Consider the following 24,049-nt stretch of genomic DNA (forward strand, 5'->3'; position numbering starts at 1 on the left):
TTGAGGTTAGCGGCATTGTCAATGATGATAGACTCTGGTATCCCAAATCTGCAGATGATGTTGTTTCGAACAAAATCTGCCACAACCTTCTTTGTGATGACCTTGTATGTAGATGCCTTGACCCATTTGGTGAAATAGTCGATAACTACCAAGATGAAATGATGTCCGTTTGATGCTGCAGCCTCTATGTGTCCAATCACGTCCATGCCCCAGGCGGCGAATGGCCAGGGTGAACCCATTACGTTTAGCTCATTTGGTGGAACCCAAATGAAATCTCCATGAATCTGGCACTGGTGACACTTCTTCACGTAGCGGATACTGTCGCTTTCCATAGTCATCCAAAAGTATCCAGCTCTCAAAATCTTCTTGGCTAATGTGAACCCGTTCATATGGGGGCCGTATGTCACTGCATATATTTCCTCAAATAGTCTAGTGGCTTCAGCAGCGTCTACACATCTTAACAAACCTAAGTCTGGGGTCCTCCTGTACAGAACTTCCTCGTTGAGCAAAAAGTGGTTTGCAGCCTCCTGAGTGCTCATTTTTTACCATTAATAGCATTCTCTGGGTACTCCCGGGTCGCAAGGAATTTCTTGATGTCGTGATACCATGGTTTACCATCGGGTTCTTCTTCTACATGGAATCAATAGGCATGTTAATCCCTGATCTCTACCTCGATAGGGTCTATGTAGTTCTTGTCTAGATGCTGAATTATAGATGATAGGTTTGCAAGGGCGTCAGTGAACTTGTTCTGAATCTTGGGGACGTGCTTGAACTCAATCTTTCTAAGCTTCTTGCACAGCTCTTTCACGCAGTGCAAGTACCACAGTATCTTGATATTCTTGGTGGACCATTCTCCTTAGACTTGGTGTATCAGCAAATCGGACTCTCCTATGACCAAAAGTTCTTTGATGTTCATGTCGACTGCCATTCTGATTCCAAGGATGCATGCTTCGTATTCAGCCATATTATTGATACAAGGGAATATTATCTTTGCCGATGCTAGATAGTGTTGTCTAGATTCTGAAATCAAGACTGCCCCAATCCCGACTCCTTTGAAGTTTGGTGCTCAATCGAGAAACATTCTCTACCCAGGGTATGATTATGCAATATCCTCCCTGGCAAATAATACTTCTTCATCAGGGAAATACGTGATAAGCGGTTCATAATCTCTATCCACTGGATTCTCGGCGAGGTGGTCGCCTAAAGTTTGTCCTTTGATAGCCTTCTGAGTTATGTACAAGATGTCATAATCACTGAGGAGAATTTGCCATTTAACTAGCTTTCCGGTAGGCATTGGCTTCTGAAAAATATACTTGAGCGGGTCAAGCCGAGATATCATATGCGTAGTGTATACTGACATGTAATGCCTTAGCTTCTGAGCAATCCAAGTCAGAGCACAACAAGTGCGTTATATCAGGGTATACTTGGCCTCGCATGGTGTGAACTTCTTGCTTAAGTAGTATATAGCATGCTCTTTTCTCCCAGTTCCGTCATGCTGTACCAACACACAGCCGAAAGCATTTTCTAAGACAGACAAATAGAGTAACAACGGTTTCCCTGGTTCGGGGGGAACCAGCACTGGCGGGATTGAAAGACACTCTTTGATTCTATTGAAGGCTTTCTGACACTCTTCTATCCATTTTGTGGCAGCATCCTTCTTCAGCAGCTTGAAAATTGGTTCATAGATTACCGTGGACTGGGATATAAAACTACTGATGTAATTCAATCTGCCCAGGAAACTCATGACATCTTTCTTTCTCTTTGGTAGCGGTAACTCCTGGATGGCCTTGATATTTGATGGGTCCAGCTCTATCCCCTTCCTTCTTATAATGAAACCCAATAGTTTTCCAGCAAGGACTCCGAACACGCATTTTGCTGGATTCAACTTCAAACTATACCTTCGCAGGCGCTCAAAACATTTCCTCAAGTCGTCCAAGTGCTCCGAGCTCTTTCGAGACTTTATGATGACATCATCCACATACAATTCAATCTCCTTATAAATCATGTCGTGAAAGAGGGTCGTCATGACCCTCATGTAGGTGGCACTAGCGTTTTTGAGACCAAACAATATAACTCTATAATAGTAGACTCCCCAAGGCGTGGTGAAAGCTGTCTTCTCTGCATCTTCTTCGTGCATTAAGATTTGATGGTATCCAGCGAAACAATCCACAAACGACTGCAATTCATGCTTCGTGCAGTTGTCGATGAGGATGCGGATATTTGGTAGGGAAAATTGTCCTTTGGACTAGCTTTGTTGAGATATCGGTAGTCCACACATATTCTGATTTTTTCGTCCTTTTTGGGCACTAGGACGATGTTTTCCAACCAGCTTGGATAGTTGGTGACCCTTACTACATTTGCTTCTATCTATTTGGTCACTTCTTCCTTTATCCTTAGACTTAGATCATATTTGAACTTTCTGGGCTTCTTCTTGACCAGCGGCCTAGTAGGGTCAGTGGGCAGTCGATTCGAGATAATGTCAGTGCTTAATCCTGGCATGTCATCATAGGACCATGCAAACACGTCGACGTACTATCGAAGGAGCTCAATCATTTTTTCCTTCTGCTCGGCTTCTAGGTGAGTGCTGATTCTGGTTTTCTTTACATCTTCTTCACTTCCAAGATTGACCACTTCTGTTTCTTCAAGGTTGGGCTTTTTCTAACTCTCCAGTTGTTCGATCTCCTGCGGGAGATTGTCTGGCATCATACTCTCGTCATATTCCTCGTAATCCGGGTTGTTGCACTCAACGGTTTCGTTACATGTCATAATCGTGGAACACAGTTTTTTATCGGTTTGATTACTGAAATGCAAAAGCTAAGTATAAATAAAGCAGTAAAATAAAGTTGCAACATTTAGGAAAAAGATTCTTTTTATTTCATAAAAAGGGGAACGTCTTAAACGATCACAAGAGGAAAATGAAAAAAAAAGGTACAAATATAGTACATGCCTCAATTGAGCGTGCTCTTTTCAAATGAAAATTTTTACAGTTCCATACTACCAAGACTCTCGGCGAACCAAAGATGGACTGGTGGTCCAATTCTATAACTCTTCCTCTGGTTCCGCATCTCTGATAGTCGGTGTCTTGATGCCAGTTCCTTCATAGAATTCTTCAATCATATTCACGAACAGCTTTCCCATTCTGTCGATAATATCATCTTTAGGTACTGAACTTTGTCGCTGACTTGCAACATGCTCTGGCACAAAAACCATTTTTCCAGAGCTAACGATGCGAGCTTTCCCTTTTGGAGGCTGATATCCTATGCCATCCCTTCTTTTCTACCCTTTATGTTCAATTTGCTCTGTGATTCCATCTGACTTGGCTCCCAACCCTATTCCTGGCTTGTATCCATATTTCATCATCTCCCTCGTAGCTATCTTGGATCTATACGGCGACTGCATTCCCAAATTTTGTTTATTCTTCTCCATCTCAATAGTCTGCATGATTTCTACAGTGTGGAAGGCAACTCCATCCAGCCCTTCAATGATCGGAACAACATACTCCAAATAGGTGGAGTGACCCCACTCGCCATGAACCACGATCTCTTGGCATTCCCACTCGAATTTTATGCATTGGTGCAAAGTAGATGGCACGACCCCTGAAATATGTATCCAGGGCCTGCCCAGCAGTAAGTTGTAGGAAGAGGAGATGTCCATTACTTGGAACAACACCGGAAAATCGACCGGACCAATGTTCAAAGCTAGATAAATTTCTCCAATAACATCATTTTGTGAACCATCAAAGGCTCTCACCCTTACGTGGCTTTCCTTGACTTCCCTCAAATTAATTCCTAACTCTCGCAGGGTGGAGAGCGGACAAATGTTGACTCCTGACCCTCCATCGACCAGCACCCGGGACACCACTTTGTCCCCGCATTTGGCAGTGATGTGAAGATCCTTGTTGTGACTTGTGCCTTTGAAAGGAAGTTCATCTCTTCTGAAAGTGATCATGTTTGCTTCGACCATTTTCCCAATTGTTGCGGCTAACGCCTCGCTAGTGGTGTTACTTGGTACACTTACCCCACTTAGTACCTTTAACAGGGCGTCCTTATGACTATCGGAGCTCATTAATAGATCCATGATAGATATATGTGCTGGAGTTTTCTTCAGCTTCTCTTCCACAGAATACTCTTTGCTTGACATTCTTTTCCAAAACTCAGCGGCTTCTAGGTCTGTTATGTTCCTCCTTGGAATTTGTTCTCTCCCTGGATTTCCTCGACTGACATCTTCAGGGGCGTAGCATCTTCCAGACGTAGTCATACCGTGGACTGCAGCAGAGTCTGTCATTTTGGCCTTTCCTTTTTGCTGGTATGTCCATAGGACGATTTTGTACTCCGATCTTCTTCGTCTCGAGTAGCATCGTCATGTTGTTGCAGATAAGTCTGAACCGTCACTGTAGGCCTTAATTGTACTGTAATGATCGGAGCCTTTTAAGGAGGGATACTTGTGGCTTCTGCATTTCCTATAGTGACAATTATTTCCTTCAGGTCATACTCTTCGTCTAATGTGATCATGTTAGCTCCCTGGTTTCGATGATTTGGCAGTGGGTTGCGATTCACATTGGGTGGTGCCCAGGTACATTGGAATAGTACACGCATCTTTTAGTAGCATCAAAATATTGTGCCCAGGTTTCAATTTTATTTATCAACTTAACATAATCTTTAGTATCGTGCCCAGGTACATTGGAATAGTACACGCATCTTTTAGTAGCATCAAAATATTTGGAGGGATGTTCAGGAACCCTTCCCTCGATTGGGTGTATCAATCATGCTCTTCTCAATCTTTCAAACAATTGGGCCAGAGGATTAACAATCGGGGTATAAGTTCTAGGACCCCTATTTTCAAAGTTGGGACGAGGGCGTGGTACATAGCAGGTCGGTTCTGATGAGTAGTGGTTTGGATGGGAGCATATGGTCGTTGTGGGTTTTGGTTGTTGTTGGCTCGTGGAGGGTTGTATTGTTGTTGAGGGTGGTAATATGGTCGGGTATTATAGACTAGAGCATAAGTGGGTGGTGGTGAGTGGTAGTTTGGGGAATAAGAGGTGCTCCCATGATGTGGATTGGGTTGATAGTAAGGGATGACTGCTGAGACCTCCTCTTTCTTCTTCTTTCCGCTACTGATTGACCTTGACTGGATGGCCTTGCTGGCTGCTTGTAGTGCTGTCATGGATTGTACTTTACTAGATTTTATGCCCTCTTCTAAGAAATCTCCCATCTTGACAAGCTCTAATGAAATACTTGGTTAGTTCACTGTTATCTAGTGGAGGTTGCGCCCTGGCAGCCTCCGACCTCCACCGTCGTGCATATTCTTGGAATGACTCAGATGGTTTTTCTGTAGGTTCACTAGTGCGAACCAACCAGGAGTGATATCTGTATTGAATCAAAAATTATTCAAGAAGTTCTCCCCCATATCTTGCCAAGTTCTCCAATTTCGCGGATCCTGTCGAGTGTACCAGGTGAGTGCTTCTCCCGTCAAACTTCTTATAAATAATTTCATCCTTAGCTTCTCGTTCCTCCCCACTTCGACTAAATTGTCACAATACGTCCTCAAATGTGTGTGAGGGTCCCCCATCCCATCGAAGATATCAAAATTTGGGGGTTTATACCCTACTGTCATATCCACATCTAGATGAATACACAGATCCTCGTAGTCCAAACTTTCACTACCTCGGGCGACTTGGAGACTCCTTATTTTCCTTCTCAACATTTGTAACTACTCAAATACTGACTCTTCTTCCTTGCGCCTGGCTTCTCTCTCCATCTCGGCGTATTGGTCAATCTCATAAGGCACCCTGACCGTGACATGTGGTGTAAAGGTAGGTTCAGAAATGGCATTTACAGGGGGAACGTACCGCTCATGGGTGGCAGCATGTGTCACAGGTATGTGCTGGTTAGTGGTGAAAGTGACTCTGTCACGAGGAGGGGTAGTTACATTAGTTGTAATAGGCAGGTTCTGTGATGTATGAATGTATTGTGGTACATAAGGAATGTGAATAGGGGGATTTGGTGGGTTAGCGGCGGTTACTGGAGGTATGACTTGAGTGGTGGGAATTGAAGTTGGGGTGTTGTTGTTTTGGCATTATGTGGAAGGAAACTGATCTGGAAGTGAATCCAAAAAAGGGAATCTAGGTGGCTGAGGAAGTGTGGTCACGACCAGGTGCACCAGCTCTCTGATATACTGTACCTCCTCCCTTAATGTCTCCATTTCCTGGGCCATCTTGGACACGTGTTCATCATTCCTATTGTTGTCATTTTCCCCCGATCGCCCCAGGCTGTCGGCTATGACCAGAGCATGTTCAATTTGGTCTTCTGCAACTGACATCTTTCCCTTTGACCTTAGATTATAAGGTGGTTCCGCCAGTTTTGGTCAACACAAACCAACTTTATTTTCTTTTTGGGGACAATAATAAAGCGAAAGAAAAATAAGAAGAAAGAAAAGAAAAGGAACACGAGTTACTTTCTTCATTTATGTGAGCAGGAAATCACACAGAGCAGATAATTCGTGCATTACAGCTCCTAGAATTCGCGGGGGCCTCTCATTGCCGGACGTAGGCTTAATTCGCAGATATTTGATAGACATTTAGACTTGACACATTTAGATCCGAAGCAATTTGTTTTCATTGATAATTTGGACTGATACAAATGGGAACAAGGATTACATCATTGTTTCATAGAACTGTATGGGCTTGGACAACTTGCCCTTTTGGAAAGTGAAAGAGAAAAGGGTACAAAGTGGGAAAGAGGGGAAATCAACCAACTCTAATAACCATACCCCGAGTCATTTCCCATGTCCTTCTTTTCTTCTGGCTCCTCTTCTGGATCCTCCTCCGGGTCTTTCTTAAACTCTTCCTCATCATCGTTTAATTCAGACTCCTCCTCCGGATCTTCTTCTGGCTCTGTGCTTGATTCTATCTGGATGCACTCCACTAACCGATCATCATCTTCATCCATTGTCAACATGTGGTCAATGGATCCTGGGACCATATGACGATGCATTGACGTGGTCATGAGATAATCCGGCAAGATCTCATGGTAAATCTGCAAAGCAACCACCGCGTCCTCTAACCAGGCTATAACCTCTCTACTTGGGTGGGCCAATTCTTTTTCTTCGTTAGTCCAGATGTAATACACGGGAGTACACCATGAGTTTTAACCCATAGGCATTGTTACCAGGTCATTCCACTCTTCTTACAGTCTTCTTATCCTTGGAATTAGGATCTGGCCATTGTCCTCATCCTCGTATAGCGATGTCCTTGTCTATAGAGGCACATCCTGGATCATCCCGAACTGTGTGAGGACCTGCAGGATGAGTATGGTTGAATGCCTTCCAGTCCGATTAACTCAATGAAGTATTTCTGAGGAGTCCTTAAGATTTTCCTTCCACCTAACCAAGAGAGTTTCCAGTTGATCCGTTCTCCTGTCAGATTGGTCAGCGTTTCCCTCCATTCTTCTTGCCCATGTGGGGAGATCCAGTGTCTCATTCTTTCATTGTGGTTGCGGATCATATTGTTGACACCCACAAAGTAGTCGATGGTGGCCTCTCGCTGGAAGAAGTGTTCAGTAGCCCATATTTGAAGCAACAAGTTACAACCCTTACAGAAATCATACCCTCGTGCACATGCGAACAAAGCTCTTAGCATCTCAGCTAACATCATCGGCACCAAAATAGCTTCAAGATTGCCATGGAAGTTTGCCAGGACCACTAGTAGCAGGTTGATATTGATACGGCCCCTTCGCTGCGGGAAGAACAATAATCCCAACAATTCTATTGCGAAAATGATAGGCATGAGACTCTCCCACGACGCTTGGTCACATTAAAACTCCCCTGAATACCATTCGTAGCTTTCACAGTGCCCAAATCTGTCAAACATCTGGTCGAGGCTCACCCATCTGTCCTCGATACTTCTGGGGCTTTTACTGTTGGCAAGGCCTAAGACATCCAAGAACCGGTAACCGAGCATAGTAACTGGCAATACTGGCTTTCTTCCATTGAACGGAAGCTCTGTGAAACTCGTGACTTCTCCCAATGTCGATACTAACTCACAGTCGGCAAATTTGAACACCACCTTAGCCGGATCCCAAAATTCTATCAATAGGCGAGTGAGCATCCTGTCTGCTCAGATGTTCATCAATGCAGTTAATGCCCCCAGGTGCGTCCGAACCTCATCTCCGTGTTCCCTACGAATATTCTTTCATCATTGTTTCAACTTATGTGGTGCTCCCATTACCATGCTGATTTTAGGGATATTTTGGTTGATTTCCATTTTCTGAGGTGGGTAAAAGAAAGATATCGGGGTAAGTGTTTTCTTCGGATCCTTAAGTGTCTTGTCATGTTTGTTTTTCTTTCCACAGAAGTTATGTCATTGGGTGCATGACCTGTTGACATCAGGGTGGCTTTCCTAATTGTGTGTCAATACCAAGGACTGACTCACCTAAGGTTTATGCAATATGACCTATTTTACTAGAGTAGAGTGTTTCCTACTTTTGAATTGGACTGAAGGCTGTGAGAAGTTATGTCAATTGACCTGACAAAGCCATTCTCTGAAACTAGAGAGTTTTGAAAAGAAGGTTCGGAGGGATTTAAAAGACAACCCTCGTGTGCCATTGTGTGTGATAGTGTCCAACAAAGACTTGATTGGAAGAAATGTCATGACAGTATGTATAAAGAAGTAACAGACAAAGGTGTAGCAGCAATAAGCATGATAATCATAAAGAGCAAATAATTATAAAGAGAAAATAAAACAGATAAGCATGTAATTGCAATTTAAACTACAATCAAAGCAAGGCATAAATAAATCTAGAGGCCAGATTAGTCTAAGTCTGCTAAGGTCAAAACCTAGGTGTGATATCCCTAGCAGAGTCTCCATATTGTTGCACCCTATTTTGCACTAGTCAAGACAGGATTCAACTTGTGGTTTCTTTGTTGTTGATGAAAGAGAGTCGCCACCTAATATTTAAAGGTATACTAGGGTATCTATTTAATAACTAAGTTATATTCTTTATAGGTCTGCAAACCGGTGAGATTATGGGTAAGGGTTCTTGTTCTTCTAAGGGGAAGGTGTTAGGCACCCCTTAAAATCTACCTAAGGTAGCTCCATAGGACTTAGACTAATTTTGAGGAATCAGTTATTTATACTATGCTTAATTACTACTAAGGCATGGCTTACCATATAATAAAGGAAGTATATGTAAGACTTAGAAGGGATGTGGGATTATAAAAGAGTTATTGAAGGTTAAGAGAGTTTTGAAAGTAATCCATATTTTAAGGCTTGTAATTATTAAGTTATGAAAGTAGTTACTTTAAAGAATAGATGCTTGTATAATTTTTAAAAGATTTATGTAAGAAAAAGTGACTCCAAATGTACCTTGGTTTTAAAAATTCTGAAGAAGGCGAATCTTTGAAAATTCAGGCGGGTTATCGCTCGTTACTGCTCTTTTTCAATTAAAAAATCTGGTTTCATTCCTTGTTAGTAAAAACCAGTGATTCTTTTCTAATTTTCCTTTGAAATACGGGCTACTATTTTGATTATGGGCCTGTGCTTCAAAAATCTTTAAGAAAGGCGAGTGTACAAGATGAACAGGTTATAATTAACGGGGTGAAGATTAATTACTAATTAATTTCTTTTAAGTCCTATATTAGTTAAAGTTTGCCTATGTTTCATGTGATATAAAGCATGAAGCTAAAGCACATAATCTAATATATGAGTGTTGAATACATGATAATGAAATACGATAAGACAACAAAGGCAGTAAGCGAAGAATAATGAAGCAGTAAACTAAGCTATAGAAATAATGAGCAATAACAAAAGAAGTAAGGGAGCGAGGACTGGACTCTGGTGGTTGGGCCTCAATAAGGTAGGCCCAACAATTTGAGAGGTGCGGCCATAGCAGACTGGACTCTTTAAAGATACAACAAAGATGGTTTGGGCCTGAATTCCTTAGGAACTCAACAGGCCCAAATATATACATGCCCAAAAAAGAAAGAAGGTCATTAGAAGTATATCCCACATTCTCAACATATTCAAAACATATATGACATGTACATAAACAAATAATTGGAACAAGAAATAATCAATATTGTGGGAAATTAGATTAATGTGGTGGTTCTACTTAGCAAACAATTCACGTTTAAAACTTTTCATTGTCATTAAACAGTAAACCCCCAAAGAACTAAATGTATCAATGAATTAAGGGCTAAGGAGGAAATTCTACTAGGGGTGGGCATAATACTGACCGAACCGAAATTTTTGGTTTATTCGGTCTCGATTTTTTGGTTTATTTGGTCGGTTTGCAGTTTATAGTTTTAAAAAGTTCGGTGTTTAGTTCGGTGATCGATTTTAATGGTTCGGTTTTCGGTTAAACCGAAAAACCAATTTTTTCTATCACTCTTTATAGTAGTATACAAATCATTAACTAATATGCATGAATGAATTGACTAAACTAAACTTACTGACCAATATAAAACTAAAATGTTCTTACCTCCTTATATGAAGAAATGCATTCACGAAGAACAGTCTCAGCCTCAGAGTTATAAGGGTCCTAATTCAGTAGAAGGTGTAGTCAAAAATCAGTTTCATAATGTTTGAAACATCCCAGAGAAACATATAGGATTGTCAATGAAAGACAACCGATATAACCTAACCTTAGATTCTTCAAGCTCCAGCTTTGTCATCTCCAACAATGAAAGAGCAGTAAGTGATTGCAACTACAGGAAAATTGACAGTAAAGCTAATTTAAAATAGGAGAAGTTTTTATAAAAGGGTGCTAGTGACCAGTCAGTTAAGCCATACAAAGGCAGAAGAGATGAACACATTCTCCAACTTCTAGGAATTCTATAGATTTCTGGATATTAACCTACTGTGAACTCCAAACGTCAAATCCCCAACCCAGGGAGCAGAAATGGCCCTTTCCCATTTTTTTCTCCGTCCATAACTCTTGCGTAAAGATTCTTATCTTTTTAGTGTATTTGATGAGATTTCTTATTTCTTTTATCTTTTTCTGTCAACAAGTAATCTATTTTCGTTATTTCATACTATTTTTCCAATGGCTTGAAATCGAAAACCGAACCGATTAAACTAAACCGAACATGAATAAACCGAACTGAACCGAAGTTATTATGGTTCGATTTTGATTATTAAAATTACAAACCGAAAACCGAATTAATCAAACTAAAATTCTACAAAACCGAACCGAACCGACCGATTACCACCCCTAAATTCCACCCAAGGTCGATGCTCCCTTTGAATCCCCCGACACTTCAAAGTTCCCAAGGGACTCAATGCCCAGGGCAATGCTTGTGCCGGGGAGGGTAGCCCAACCTAGAGTTGAACTCCACTCCCAAATACCTTTAAACACTAACAACATATTTTTCTTACGGGTTTAAATGCCAATGAGGCCCTTTAAATGTAAACTAAATGCTATAGCATTACCTACCATAAAATATATACTTTCCCTCCTAACATAAGAACACATAGTCCACATTGGATTACCAAACAAACATATATCGCATGAATTCTAAAGATCTGACTTTGAAACACATACAAGTGAGGAATAGAGGCATCATAAGCATACTACAAAGGTTTGAACATGAGAGCAGAACAATATTCCCAGGAAAGGCAAAGCTATACAACAATAACTCAACTGATACAGAGAATACAAAAGATATCTAGGACATGATCAACTTTCTCAATAGGTCTACAAATGTACAGACTACAACATGGAATCCCAAAGGATTTCTACAGAATCATACTCCTAATAGTGTTAGCTTCAAACAAATCATCAAGTTCAGATAGCATCATCAAGGATCCTTATGAGACTTTAGGGATTAGATTTGGTTTTAAAATTATCAGTGGAGAAAGGACTGGATTGGTTCTGGACAAGGTATAAAATCAGGAACTAAGCAAGAACATACAACATTCAGTTAGTTACTTAAGCACTTCAAATACAGTAATGATCTTATGTAGACAGGGGAAACTTTACATATTTATAGAATTGGACTAAGCATGTCATGAGAGAGAAAGTTAAAAGTAAAGGAAAGATATTGCATTAGAACAGGTTCAACTCAAACTTAAGTCTAAGTTAGTACATGAATATGAAAATGATCATGCTTCTGGTTTTACAAGCTATCGCTTGCTTATAGCAGAGTAACTAGATCATTTTTAAGGATGACAATCTTAAAAGATATAAATACAAGTTAATTGTTACACCCCATGTTTTCATACGAAAACGTACGTCGTAAGTCAACTGATGTAAGATCAAAAATAAAATTGTCTTTGAAAGTACATAAAGTAAGTTAATCATGTTACCTTGGAGGCTAAAAATCTTTAAGATCATGGATAACAAGTACCAAGAGGGTTGGAAGGCTTAGAAGCTAAGCAAAGTGAGGAAAATAAGTTTTGTCGAAAGTCGACAAGTTCAAAATATTATAAAATGTACTTTTGGGTTGAGACTAGGGTGCTTAACATTATAAAGAGGTTATGTTATGAGTTATTTTAGTCTTATAATAGTCTTGTGTTACATTTTGAAGTCAAGCGAGTTGTGGAACAAAAGTTGGCAAAGGTCATCACAAGTTACATTTATAATGTGCTGAAAATTATGCCAAATGTAGCTGCGATATTCTCCCAATATACTTGGAATTAAGGGATTATACACATAGCAAATTGGCGATCTACGAGTCTAGTTACTAACTCATTAAACTGTTTGTCGATACGATATCAGAGTAGAGAGATATTTGCGTTTTTGCGAGACCGCGCAAGCAACTCCCAATGGGACCCACTTAGGTGGTGGTTGACCTACTTCACTTTATAAATTATTTGGACGCCTATTGTTTGCTCGTTTTTGACTCGAATTCGTCTCCAAACTTAACCTAACCCTACTAAACAAATACCATAAGGGTTTGAAGTGATTACACCATATTTCAACATCAAAAGTTAGTTCTAGTGAAGAACAACACCTCTTTGAGGTTGTGTTGTCATTGAGGATAGTTGTGAACTATGTTTGGCTTAAATTTCAAATGGTTGCTGCTGGTTTAGGTATGTATAATACTCTATTACATGTTCTTAAAGTTGTTTGTATGTTTGTTGCAATATTTGAGCAAAATACTACAAGAGAAGACTTGAAATAGTTTGAGATGTTATTGTTCTTAATGGACTGTTTTGGGAAGGTTGTTTCCATGAACTTTAAATGGTTGAAAACTTTGGAAAATGACTTGTTTATGCTGTTATTTTCATGAATATATTATCTACAAGTCGAACTTGCTATTGGTATTGTGAATAAGAAGATAAAGGACAATACAACAATGAAAAGTTGTACTTGTTGTCGTTGTTGGATTGCTGAGTTGTCTGAGTGTGGATTAGGTGATTAATAGGAGGTTAGAAGTCCTCAAATTTTATTTGGTATCATTCTGGACATGTTTTTAAGTTAACTAATGTATGATAATTTGGTTGAAGGGTGCTAAAGGGATTCAATCCGAGGTTGCCGCTCGTCGTGATATATTGATGACTTGTTAATGAAATATTTTGTACCCTATTGTTGATGTTGTTCTTATTGTATTTCTCTGGTTGTTATTGTTGGTATATGGTATTGGAGGAGGCCCTTGTTATAGGGGAGATACTGCCCAAATTTACATAAACGAGCTACTAGTTTAAGTTGCAGACTTAGCCTTTACTCACCACTGATTTTGAATCTCGTTCCGCTATGGTTGATTGAGTTGAGTTTTTTGAAGAGTTTCTTAGAAGGTATTAAGGACTCAACGGGGTTAAGGTATGTTAAGTCTATGCCTTCTTTCCTTTAGGCATGATCCATATGATACAACGAAACTAGCAAACACGCAACTTTCAGAAATGACTATATTCTTAGAAGTACTAGGGCTGCCTATGTTCTTGATTCCCCATGTGTCCTATTATTATATTGTCTGTTCATGGGTCTCAGAAAATACGTAAGTTGACGAAGTTTATTTCATGATATTAACCGAAGGCATATTGATCTTATGACATTCTGAGAGATTTTATTGGCTTACTTCTTAATGCATTGCATTCATTTATACATGTACATTGACCCATGACCATATGGCATTATATCCGCGTATATTATATGTATATGAGGTATGGAAAAAGGTTACGGCGCTATATACGCACCACCACCTAATCAGTTGGTATACATTGATGATTTTTCCCACAGAAGCCGAGATGATATGATGGGATGCCCTTAGAGGCTTGATGATGTTATGTATGCATATACCTATGCATGATATGACATTTATATGCATATGCATAACATTATAAATATTTCATGATTCACAGAGCAATTCAGACTTACAGGTTGAGTTCTTTACTCCATGTTTCTTTCATGTCTTTTATATACTGCTTTTCATGCCTTACATACTCGGTACTTTATTTGTATTGACGTCCCTTTTGCCTGGGGATGCTGCGTTTCATGCCCGCAGGTCTCTATAGATAGGTTGACAGTCCTCCTAGTAAGCTATCAGCTCAGTGGAAGGTGGTGGTGCACTCCACATACTCCGGAGTTGCCTACTTGGTCAATATGATTTGGACATGTATTGATTGGTATGACGGGCCCCTGTCCCAACCTTTATGTTGTTTATGTACTCTTAGAGGCTTGTAGACAGATGTCATATATATGGATACTTGTATGGCCCTGTCGACCTATGTTTTGAGTGTACAAATGATCATGTCGGCCTTATAGGCCCATATGTCACATGTATAAGTTTCTATATCATGTTGGGCCATCCTATGTCTAGTATTCTCTTATGTTTTATTCTAGTTATCTCATGACGGCCCTTATGGCCCATTTACCCATGATGGTGTGATAAAAGTGGTATTAGAGCAGTTCTGTCCTAGGAAGTCTACAAGCCGTGTCTAGTAGAGTCTTGTTTATGGGTGTGTTGTGCACCACACTTATAAGCAGGAGGCTATAGGGCATTTAGGACTGTCACTCTTTCTTCTTAGTCTAGATCATGTGGAAGAGCTCAACTCTAAGAATTCAAACTCCTCAATTCTATTTTATTTTTAATACAACGATACCTATATCCAGAAAGACAATTGGTAAGAGATTGAATGTGGATGTGGAAGAGTTGAGTCATAGGAACTCGATTTTGCATCATGCTTATGATAAGTAAATGTGAGGTCTTCAGCAGATCCTGGTCGTACTAAGACGTGTAAGCTTCTTGATAGGGAGCCCTAAGGCAAGAATATCTATCCACCCATATGGTAAAAAGAACTAAGAGAATCAGAAGGTAGATACAAGTTTCATCAAGTAAAAGAAGCAAGATGAAGAAGGGTACGAGGTACCCAGTTAATGAAGATTATCAGCATTTACATTTCAGGCAGAGAAATATAAGCATTTTGAGTTACCTTCAACAGTAATAGAGGTATGTAGAATTGGCCACACCCATCTCAGTTATGCCCTATGGGAGCTAACAGATATAGTTTAAGAGAAGAATAGAATATTAGGATCCTGCTGGGGATAGAGTAACCCAAATTGGTGGATGAATTGTTATCATTAGCTAACATTTCCAAAGGATAGTGCAAATGTGTTAATAGATCTCCTTGTGAGACACCCAGATGGTGCACTCTAGAATAGTACAGGCATATATGAATACTAGAATGTTCAGAAATTTAGAAGATTGGCACTGAAATCCTAGAAGGGATAAATATTTACCTTAGTATGGCTCTCGTCCCTAGTAAAGAGAGAATGTTAGGTGACCTGAATAGTTAGTGAGATGGTGCAAGGGAAGCTAGAAGCAAAAGAATATTTTGTTGAAGTTTTCAGAATAAGGTTATAGACAAAAATATTAGTAGGAGAATAAGAATAGAGTAAATGAAGCACTATGGGTAAGATGTGATTAATGAGTGATAATGGTAAATCAAAATATGACACGGTGATAGAGTCTATAGTTAAGTGAAGGAAAAGACAAGAGGTGACAGGCCTTAAGACAATAAAAGAGTATAGGCCAAAGGTCATATTCTCATTTTGAGAAATGAGTTGGTAACTCCAACGTGATTACCAAAAGGCGAAGTTAGACCCCTTTTTAGTAACATAAATTAGTATGGTCTAGTAAAAAAGATAAAACTGAACATAAATTAGGGACCGGAGGATTTGATAATAGTCGAAATCGTGACAATTTCAGAGATCACGTTCCGAAAATAATAGAATGGTCAACAACGAATAACCTTTAAAGGTCATTCAGGAAGACGCTTCCCTAAAGCAAGCACTGTGAGCAGAGTTAAGCTTAAGGGACTAAGTGTGCCAGTTACACTAGGTGACACCTTCGTGTGTAAGAAATTTAGTTATCCCTGGTACAAAAAGGTTACCGCAAGGCGAGTAAGAGTCCGTGAAGATGTGAAAAGGCACCAAAGATGAAGAAGTAAAACATTTATAGGTGAATCTTCATAGCATTAAACGTTAGTACTCCCAATAAAGGGGGAAAATAGTGTGATATGGTATTAAGTAGGAGTTATGTGGTTCAGGTAACTATGGAATAGTAAAGGAAGAATGTGGTAGAAAGGCAAAAGGAATGAGATTGCATTTATTCAGATCCTACAGATATGATATGATTCTAGAACATTATGCAAGCACGACGCCGGGAAGAGGTAGTAAGGGTTCCAGAACTAGATGTTATTGTTAAATAAGTGCAAATGAACACTTGATACATAAGGAGCCAGTGCGAGGGGTAAGTTAAGACAAAAGACATAACCCAAGAGAGATTACACGGAATATAGATATGAGAATGGACCAATGAGTAGTCTGTAGTTGATTCAGGAAGAGCCTAATTATGGCTAGATAAGAGGTTATAGATAAATTAATAGATCATGGAAGATAAACGTAATGAAACCCAACATAGGGAATTCAGTCTCGCAGATATGATGACATTGTGATCCTTGAGAAATATTCAGATAGGAGTTCAGTGGGCATGAAACACAGTGTCCCCAGGCAAAAGGAACGTCAATACAAATAAAGTATCGAGTATGTAAGGCATGAAAAATAGTATATAAAAGACATGAAAGAAGCATGGAGTAAAGAACTCAACATGTAAGTCTGAATAACTCTGTGAATCATGAAATATTTATAATGTCATGCATATGCATATAAATATCGTATCATGCATAGGTATATGCATACATAACATCATCAAGCCTCTGAGGGCATCCCATCATATCATCTCGGCCTCTGTGGGCGAAATCATCAATGTATACCAACTGATCAGGTGGTGGTGCGTATATAATGCCGTAACCTTTTCCCATACCCCATATACATATCATATACGCGTATATAATGCCATCTGGTCATGGGTCAATGTATATGTATAAATGAATGCAATGCATTAAGAAGTAAATCAATAAGATCTCTTGGAATGTCATAAGATCAATATGCCTTCGGTTAATATCATGAAATAAACTTTATCAACTTATGTATTTTCTGATACCCATGAACAAACGATATAATAATAGGACACATGGGGAATCAAGAACATAGGCAACCCAAGTACTTCTAAGAATATAGTCATTTGTGAAAGTTGTGTGTTTGCTCGTTTCGTTGTGTCATATGGATCATGCCAAAAGGAAAGAAGGGATATCCTTAACATACCTTAACCCCATTGAGTCCTTAATACCTTTCAAGAAACTCTTCAAACAACTCAACTCAATCTACCATAGCGGAAGGAGATTCAAAATCAGTGCTAAGTAAAGGCTATGTCCGCAACTTAAACTAGTAGCTCGTTTAAGTAAATTTGGGAAGCATCTCCCCTGTAACAAGGGTCTTCTCCAATACCATATATCAACAACAACAACCAGAGCAATACAATAAGAACAACATCAACAATAGGGTACAAAACATTTTATTAACAAGTCATCAACATATCACGGCGAGCGAGTCCCTATAGACAGGTTGACAGTCCTCCTAGTAAGCTATCAGCTCAGTGGAAGGTGTTGGTGCACTCCACTTACTCCGGAGTTGCCTATTTGGTCAATATGATTTGGATATGTATTGATTGGTATGGCGGGGATCTGTCCCGACCTTTATGATATTTATGTACTCTTAGAGGCTTGTAGGCAGATGCCATGTATATGGATACTTGTATGGCCTTGTCGGCCTATATTTTGAGTGTACAAATGACCATGTCGGCCTATGTTTTGAGTGTACAAATGATCATATCGGCCTTATAGGCCCATATGTCACATGTATAAGTTTCTATATCATGTTGGGTCATCTTATGTCTAGTATTCCCTTATGTTTTATTCTAGTTATCTCATGACGGCCCTTCTGGCCCATTTACCTATGATGGTGTGATAAGAAAGATACGTTATGTTGGTACTTGATTGAGTAAGACACTAGGTGCCCATCGCGGCCCTCCGATTTGGGTCGTGACATTAGGTCTCAAAGGTAAATAATAACCCTAAAGGATTAGAGACATGAGGTATGATACCAAGTAAGCATGTAGTTGAAGATGTTGACTAATCAAGAAAATAATTAAGTTCAGCCTAACAAGTTATCAATCTTTATAATAAAGAAAGGGAAACAGGATCATGATTGTATTATGAGGAAAGATAACCTAGTCTTAACAGATGTGTACAATAGGACTACTGAGAGAAGAGAAGAAAGTTTAATTCAAACAAGAGTAGGTCAACAGAAGCAAAAAACAACTAGACAAAATAAAAGACCATAGTGGCAACTCAAAAATAGCTTAACAAACACAAGTTTATAAACACTTAGAGTTTATGCTTAAGGTTAAGAGATAGAGGATATAAACTTAAACACCTTCGGATTCATCTTAGTCATGGTTATCAGATAATAAGATCAACTTCAAAAATCACAAAACTACAGAGATGCAACAGATAAGGATAAAGGTTACTGCAGGTCAGTGAAAGCTATGAAGTTCATGTGAACATGAACAGATGAACTTAAACATGTAGACTGTTGGAAGCTCGGGAACAAAGATCAGCAAGAATCAATTAATGGTTCGATCAATCATCGATTAAAGGCTCATAAACATGACACATAATCACAAGCGGATATTTGACTAACAGAACATAAACGTTAACATATTCATCACCATAAATCAATTGTAATACTCAGAATATAACTTAGCATATTTGTAATATTCAAAGAAGATGAACAAAAGAGAAGAATGAAAGACGTGCTGACCTTTTTGAGAGCAACAGACCAAACGAAGCTCTTTCTCAGTCGCTTAAGACCCCAGGAACCTCAAGTTTGAACCAGCGACAGTACTCAGCAAACTAAAGAAAAGAACAGTAAGAAAACCTAGGCTTTGAACTCTAAATTTCTTAGATGATTGAAGCGTTTGTGTTTGTGTGTGTGTGTGTTTCTCTTCAGTGTTAAGTGGTTTGTCGTGTTCGGTAAGAGCATTAAAGGTTCCTATTTATAGTGGCATTCAATGCCTCTAGGGTTCAACAAAATTCAAATTAGATAGTGGAAGATGACGATGAGCTGATGATGTGAGCAATATGAGTGAAATCAGAGAAGAGTAGAGGGGAAAACAACGAAGATTTTTACCTGAGAAGGGAGATTTATCGTTGAAGGCAGAGGACCATCGGTCATGACTTAAAACCCAGAAGTCGCTGTGTTTGACCTATAAAACACTCCCTATATGCTCCGATTTGACGAAGCGAGAGAGGATTTAGGCGATTTGAAGTTACATCTTCAAGCTAGGGTTTTCAAACTTGAGGGGTTTTGAATTTAATCAGTGAAAACGGAAAGGGAATAATTGGCCTCATAGCCTAGGGACAAAGCGGATGATCTTCTGAGTCTTGATTTGAAAGAACAAAGATGAAATGAGTGCTTCGATTTTACTGGCCATGTTTGGTGCTTCATATTTGAAGAGCAAAAGGGGAACGTCAATAGGATTCTCAGATGAGGAAGCGAGGAAGAGAGGAAGGACGATTTGGTGAAGGGTTCTGTGACCTTGCACTGATTTGTGCAAGGTTCAATGACTGATGGGGTTTTAAGGGATAAGAGAAAAGAGAGAGTTTCGGGAAAGAGGGGTGGTTGTGTCTTAAACGAAATGATTAGGGTTTTGGATGAGTTGGGTTGTCTCTAGGGTTATGAATGAGAGACGAAACGAGAGTCGTTGGATCATTTGATCAATAGCTCCGATTGTTTTGAGAGTTATGCTTTTAAAAATGATTTATGGAGAAAATTTGATGGTCGTTGGATTCTTGTGATCCAACGGTGGAGATAAATAAGACGGTCTTTCAAAAATAAAATAAAAATGGGATTAATCCCGGTCCGTTGATGATATTAATCAACGGTCAGGATAGGTTGTGCTTCTTTTGGGAGGGGATGGGAAAAGGTGACGTGGCACGCTATGATTGGTTTAAAGAGAGTGGCACTGATTGCCAAAGTGGAATGAGATGGGGAATTTGGACTAGGTCAGATCCGTTTGGGCTTGGCATTTGGGCTGAAAATAATTTAAATAGTAGCCACTTTGTAATTAATTAAGAAATGGCAATTGCAGCCTTTTAGTCTTTAACCCATTTGAAATTAATCTAAATAAACTTAATTACTTTCAATAAAATATGGTAAAATATTATAATTATAAAATATACTACTAATTATTGCAATTAATTATTTGTAAAAAATACTTTATTTTTCTAAATTGTAACACTAATTTTGAATTATTAACACAGTAGTCTAATTTACTAGAAATTAAGGAGAATTTTCAAATTAATTATAAGGCCTATGTGGTGTATAAAAGTTATTTTAAGAATCTTAAAATAGCAAGCATACTTGTAATTACATGATACTGATGCTAGATGATTAATTTCAAAATTAATAATTAATTAATTTGTAGAAGTAGGTATTTATTACTAGAAAATAATTTTAAAATATTTATTATAAATTATTAAGTATAAGTAAATTAATTTTAAAAGGGCGGGTCAAAATTGGTCGTCAACATACGGTGGTCCAGAGTTCGCAATTGCGATGACAATAGAGATGGAAGGGTCTTCGCTTTTGCGAGGGGTTCTTCGCATTTGCGGGGTTCGCAATTGTGAACCCCAGGTCGCATTTGCGACATCTGTAACTGATCAAATAGCTGAGGGATGGGACTTTTGAGTTCATTCTCTCATTTTTGAACCCCAGACTCGGTAGGAGGCGATTTGGAGAGGGGATTTTAACCTACAAACCTTGAGTAAGTGATTCTAATCATATTCCATCAACATATCTTAGATTTTAACATCAAAATCATGTGAATCAAAGTAGAAATTTGTGAAACTTTGTCAAGTTTTTGAAAAATAAGAAATTTAATTTTGAGAGTCGATTTGGACTCGGATTGTGAAACTAATCACATATATGAACTCGTGGGGTCATGGGAGATGGAATCTACCATTGGACCGGGGTTTTGGCCGGCCGAGCCCCCGGTTGACTTTTGTTGACTTTTTGGGAAAGTGTAAAGATCTTAACTTTTTATATTGCAATCGAATTTCCTAGCATCGTTTGATGATATTGAGTCGATTTTGGTTAGATTTGAGCCGTGTGGAGGCTGATTTTAAGGGAAAAGCTATTTTCTAGTTTTGAATTAGCCTAATTGAGGTAAGTTTCTTGCCTAACTTCGTGTGGGAGAACTACCCCTTAGGATTGGTATTGTCTGATTCAATTGTGCTAAGTGAAATCCGTGTATGCAAGGTGACAAGTGGGTACACGGGTTGTATATAGTATTTGATCGGTGTAGGTTACTTAGACTATTTTCATGCTTTAATTAAAATGCCATATTATGTTCTAAATTTTTATAGTTAAATTATCCTTAATTGTGTTAGACTATCCTTAAATGCCTTAGTTGACTTGTTTAGTATTTGTCCTACATCTTGCTTGCTAAATTGTTCATATGCTTTAGTTGAACTTGTTGTCTCCTTTATTGTTACATGCTACCTCTTTCACTGTTAGTTATTATTGTTGAAGTAATTGTTCATGTTATCCCTTTACTTGTTGATTTCCATTAATTGAGGCTCATTGTTGAATATTATCTCTTTAGTGTGAAGTTAGTCTTATCTAATATTGTGGTTATACATTATTTCTCTCATTGTTGAGTTATTTGGCGTTGAAGTCATGGAAGTCATTAATATGTTGAGGCGATGTTAGTCATTGTTAAAACATCTATCTTATTGAGAATTTTTCACCCATTGTTGTTGTTAATATTCTTGTATACGTTGTGGTGGATCCATGGGCTATTGTTGTGGAAACATTGATATTGTTGTTGTTGGCACGTTGTGACATGTGGGCACTTGTGGTGCGAATTGTTATTATGATATGATATTCACGCGCATGCAGTTGTAGAAGGCTTGAGTTGATGTGCATGCGGCGGTATAAGGTGGGACCTATGTGCGTGTTGCTTGTAGGGGAACTACGTGAAGCCACAGGACGTCATAAGGTGGGCTAAAGTGCGTGTATCTATTTCGAGACAACTGTTTTCAAAACCTATTTTCAAATGTAAGGCTCACACGTCGGTATAAGGGAAGATTGTGATTGAATTTGAGAAAAGTGAATACAAGGCGGTACCTCGGTTGTGATTCTTTATTATACGAGGCGGTACCTCGATTTGATCTCATTATACACGAGGCGGTACCTTGTTGTGATTCTTGTTGTCATTTCATGTTGCAAAGTGTTTTGGTGGAAATATATCTTGTTGTTTCATTCTTAATTGTTCTAGTAGTGATGGGTCGTACATGATCATTGTAGCTTTTCAGTTGCTTCTTTTTCTGCTATTTCCGTTGTTCCTTTTCGGTACTAGTTCATGTTATTATCTTGGTTTCATTTTAGTTGTTCTTTAGTTTCTTTTACATTCCTGTATTCCACTCTCATACTGTCTATTTTATATCCTAGTAAGTGTCTTGAGCTGGCCTCGTCACTACTCTACTAAGGTTAGACTTGATACTTATTGAGTACCGTTGTGGTGTACTCATACTACGCTTCTGCACATTTTTTTGTGCAGATCCAGGTACGTCTGCTCGTGCCGGTCGTTAGAGGATTGTTGTAGATATTGCTTGGGAGACTTCAAGGTATACCTACTCCAAGTCCGCAGGCCTCGGAGTCACCATCCCTATTTTACTACCTGCTGCATTTTTCTTTCGAACAGTGATGTAGTAGTACTCTAGTTATATTCTGTAGAGCTTATAATTTAGTTCCACTGGTTTTGGGGTGTGTATTGTGAGATTTTGTATTTCGGAAGTCTTAATCTATTATTCCATCATTTTCAGTAAAATGTTAATTCATATCTGTTCAGTTTTTATTATTTGTTAGGCTTACCTAGTCATAGAAACTAGGTGTCACGCCCCAAACTCGGGGAGCATGACCGACGCTCAACCGAGAGAACCCGGCTGAGCAAGCCTGTAAGATTTTCTTCTACCCAAACTCATCCATGAATAAAGAGGAGATATACTCCATTAATCAAATACTGAAAAGATTTTATTATCAACTTCCTTTTCATTCCCATTAGCAGCTTCATTCATAATTTCCAAAATATTACGAGTTTATCAAATTAATGAAAAATATGATTTCCAAATACCATCATTTCTAGTTCAATTCCCCAACATCAACCACAACCCACAACTTGTCTACGGAGCCTCTAAGTACAATAGAAGAGTAATATGGAAATGCCGGCAACAAGGCCCCGGCTATACCTCAAAACACAGTACATGAGAAACAAAAGATACATGACCCCGAAATGAAGTGGGGCTCACCAAATCAGCTAAAAAAAGGGTACTGCTATCACTGATCAATGCCACCTGCTATAGAACCACCTGCATTCCATTAAAGATGCAGCTCCCCAGGCAAAAGGGACGTTAGTACTGTCGAATAGCAGTAGTATGTATAGCTAAAAGTCCTCTTTCAAAATAGAATGCCCATATAAGAAACGACAACACATAGAAACAGCAAATCTCAATCAACAATATCCAAATGTCCAGTTAAAACATAATAATTTTCAAAATACGAACTTCATATACAATTTTGGTTGGGAGATCATTAGCACCGATATTCCACTGTCTTTGGTAGCACGGAGTCCGATCACGCCCGATCAGGCC

This window comes from Nicotiana tomentosiformis, chromosome 6, assembly GCF_000390325.3.
Source record: "Nicotiana tomentosiformis chromosome 6, ASM39032v3, whole genome shotgun sequence".
Taxonomy (NCBI): Eukaryota; Viridiplantae; Streptophyta; class Magnoliopsida; order Solanales; family Solanaceae; genus Nicotiana; species Nicotiana tomentosiformis.